The 4111-nt window shown below is 45.1% G+C and overlaps 1 long non-coding RNA gene across 1 annotated transcript; it reads right to left on the bottom strand.

Annotated features, from left to right (window-relative positions):
• Window positions 1-405: 405 nt before the first annotated feature.
• LOC112890998 lies at window positions 406-2661 on the bottom strand. The gene is made up of 4 exons (XR_003228378.1): window positions 2429-2661; window positions 2275-2331; window positions 1883-2169; window positions 406-657 (listed from the first exon to the last, which is right to left on the bottom strand). It is a non-coding gene; the product is annotated as an uncharacterized LOC112890998 (long non-coding RNA).
• Window positions 2662-4111: the final 1450 nt, after the last annotated feature.

Here is a 4111-nt window from a genome sequence, read left to right as displayed (position 1 = left end):
AAGTTCAGCTTTTGTGCAGCTGCTTTGAAAAAGCTGTTTTTCTGTAGTACAAATTTGAAAGCAGGTTGTACCCTACTTTTGCAGCTTTTACTATTGGTCACATATATACCCTTTCAATTCTTTTTTATATATAAGAAAATAAAGATTTTCATGTATAGGAAAATAAAAATAAAAAAATAAAAAAAGTTAACTCCAAATATTTTTATATGTATAAAAATAAAGATTTAAAGGGAAAAAATTGGTCATCACAAAGAAATATTGTATACTGTCAATTTGCATAAAGACAACATATAACTTTTTCACAGCAGGCATCTGATAATAGCTTTTTCACAGCTCACAGCTGAACCAAACGCACCCTAAATTGCCCAGCAAAAGGAACTGGAACTCCAGCACTGCCACTGCCTCTTGCCGCACACAAAAGCAAAACAGACACAAGAGATTTTTATATGTGCCCATCATCTACAGATACATGTTTTTAGGGTTCCAGCAACAAAAAGAGATCCACAGGAAAAAAGACATCCCCTGATGCAAAAATGCAGATCTTGTGTTACAAAGTTGCTAGAAGTGCAAAAACTGAACTTCCGGACAAGACAAATGTGCTGGATCCACCTCATTGCTCCCCCCTCCCAAAAAATTTCCACTGTTGTAGATGCGTACCTGTAAGATTGAAAATCAGGAACAAAATTAGAAAATTGAAAAAAGAAATACAAAGATTTGCCTGGGAAAAATGACTGAACTACATGTTTTCACAATACATTATTGCCTGATGATGCATATTTAGTTGCCTTTTGATGCATGTAAAAATGCTTTGGTGCTCCTGCTGTCTAATCAGTTTTGTGACTTGCTGGAAATGGTATGTGTAGGGAAATTAAAATGGATTTAAACAAGCTTCCACCCGAATTTGATTATGAATTTCTAGATGATTCAGATACCAATCCTCCCTATTGCACTCAACCAGTCCTTGGGAGAGAGGAGTAAATGACAAGGAGTATGATCCAAAACTTCAAGACTCAACTGTTTTGGGTAACAATATAGCTGCAGTTGGCAACAATTTAGCTGTTGTTGGCAACAATTTAGCTGAAATCACCCCAGATGTGCATACAAAATGCTGATAACCCACCAGATGTAGCAATTGTGGAGGAGATTTGGTCAACACCTACACTGGGCAAATGTTTGGTACTAAGCAAGAAGCAAGGGAGTTCTACAACTCATATGAAACCATGTTATTGCCTAATGATACCTTATATTTTGCCTATTAAAGTATAGAAATTTGCCAATATGAAACCATGTTATTGCCTAGGGAGATTTTAGTACTGAGTGGGAGCCAAGATGGGTTAAAAGCGCATCCATCGAGTGCTTAAAGAAGCATGAATGGTGTGCTTATATAACTCTGTTTTATTTACAAACAGATTCATACAACTAAAAAAGGTGAAGAAAAAGAGGAACTCATATATGCTGTACTTATGTAAACAAGCAATTATATTGTTTGTACTTGCGCAATTATAAATGAATTTTGCAACCGTAAACTGATCACTGACAGCGTACAATAGATTGTTGCTTAACGATGAAGTGCTTGTTATGCTACAGGTTTGTAAAAGACAAAAAATACTGCATAGAGAATGTGCCCCCTCCCCATCACAGCCTAAAAAAATCCTACTACCCACTAATTAATTCCGAACTAACATAGAGCTACCATAAGTAAAAACTACTTATGGTTCTTGTCGCTGCAGGTTCTTGTCCTGAAGATCGGATTTTCGAGTCATATCCCATATATCAACTCTTCGTGTACTTTTGGATTGTCAGAAGTTTTTTCAGTCTGAACAAATCAACTGTGTTGTATACGTCTTGTAACCGGGAAAAAACAAAGAAAAGAAAAACGTACCCAGCTGAAGAGTAGAGGCCAAGCTTAAGCCCCTTGCCGTGGACATAATCCGCCAGGGCCTTGATCCCAGATGGGAACGTCTTGGGATTAGCGACCAGGTACCCCTGTCAGCAAGTCAATTACTAGCAAAGATAATCTGTTCTAGTTTGCAGCTAGACCGATCGTGCTGGAACAATGCTCAGTGCAGGAACCAACAGCAAAGGTACAGTAACTGACGATGAGCTGAAATAGCTAGCACTACTGGTGATATACCTTTTTGGTCCTTTGGTAATCTGCCCAGCAGTCATCTGCCATGAACAGGCAGGCAGGTACGGCGGTGTCATCTGTCAGTAACTCGGATAACAAATTAACACGTATGAACTCTGAATTAGAGCCAGGCAAAGAGACCGCACCTAGGTTGACGTACGTGTACCCTGCCCTGGCGAGGCCGGTGGCGACGAGCGCGTCCGCTGTTCGTCGTCGGAATCAACAGCGTACGTGCAGTCAGTCAGCAACAGCATCCATAGATTCAGATACGATATGGGTTGAGAGTGGTCTCTGACTGACCGGTGCTCCGGACGACCGTCTCGTTGATGTCGCACTGGAAGTGGTTCCAGCTGCTCTGCTCCACCTGGGACCGCGGGAACGAGGGATCAGTCGGAGAAGAAAAGCAGCACCCAAGCTCGGATCACAAACACCCGAGAGAGAGCATCGGGCGGAAGCCTCCGCGCGCGATTCTGAACGCTGGAAAAGATGATGATTCGTCGGTAGTCCAGTCACCCCATCTGCGGCGTCAGGCCGAGCCCGTTGGCGAGGAGCGCGCGTCGGTGGGGCAGCCGGCGGCCGCGGCCTGCAGGAGGAGGGCCGTCGGGGGCGCCATCCGCGCCGCGCGTTGCCTCGCCAGACCTGCAGACCAGCAGCCCCTGCGTGGCCAGGCGAGCACGTAACGCACGCGCGATGGATGCGACGCACGCAGGGCTACAGCGGCAGCGCGAGATGGAGCCGCTGCCTTTTTGTCCGCCGCGTGGCGCGGGCCGCGGCGCTGAGACGCTTTCGGTTTCGGGTACGTGTTCTCTCTTGCCGTGCCTGCGTCGCCCGCCAGACGTACTACGCGCGACCACGGACCCGTGCGCGCGCATCATCATGTCTGCGTAGCCTGTGCGGCGAGACAAGCCGTGACGCGCGGCAATCGCTCAGATACACAAAAAAAAAAGAAAACCATGACACGCGGGCCGACAGCTTGTCGCGCGCACCATCTGGGCCGCGGACTGTTGGGCCGTGGACTAAATTTTTTAAAAAAGGAATAAAAAAATAAAATTCGAAAAATAGGTACCTCCCGCCCAGGATGCGTCCTCCCGCCCATCCAGCGGACGGGAGGTTCCAAAAAAATTTGCAGGCCCCTCCCGAGAACCTCTTTGCGAATAAGGAAAACTTTTTATTCGCGAAGAGGTCCTTGAGGCATCGCGCCCGGCCAGTGGGCGGGAGGCATCCCGTCCGACCAACGGACGGGAGATGCCCATCTACTTAATTTTTATTAATTTTTATTGGAATTTATATTTTACAGACTATTTAAAATTGGACTGTTGGGTCGGGTGCGCCGGTCCCTACCCTCGCCAAGACTCGAATGGCAGGCAGTGTCCTACTTGCTCCATCAATGGGCACTGCAATGCCCTTGGCAGAGGAAAAAGTAATTCTCATTTTTCAACACCATTTCCCTCCACCTTCAATCTTGCCGTTTCAGGCGGCGGTGGAAACCGGTATCAGTAACCACGGCTTGGGCGTCGGCGTAGGGACAAGCCAAAGGTGCCGCCACAGCCAACCCCATACCGCTGGCAACGCTTGTCTGCGTCTCTCCTTGCGAAAATACAAGGGAACGCTACAAATCATACGACCTAACTTACACAAAGTTTCCATCAGTTATACTCCGTCCTTCCATTTTTACAAGGCATAGTATAACATGGCACGGTCATCTAAATAACACTATGACCATTCATTTATCATATACTATATCATTTATGGTTATAAACTTATATGCATGGTAAAGTATATTTGATTACGAATCCAATCACATAAAGTTTACATTATAAAAATAAAAAATTAATAGTAGAATTAATGGTCAAAGATTGCAAAGTTTGAATCTTGATATGCATGTGCGGATGTATCTTATAAAAGTAGATGGAGCATCGGAGGCAAAAATGGAAAAGGCCCGTGAACAATTCAGGTATAATGCATGCATTAGATCTGCACCAC

Source organism: Panicum hallii, chromosome 4 (assembly GCF_002211085.1).
Source record: "Panicum hallii strain FIL2 chromosome 4, PHallii_v3.1, whole genome shotgun sequence".
NCBI classification, from domain to species: Eukaryota; Viridiplantae; Streptophyta; class Magnoliopsida; order Poales; family Poaceae; genus Panicum; species Panicum hallii.
Note: the sequence above shows the minus strand (reverse complement) of the source record. Positions and strands in the feature narration are given on the sequence as shown.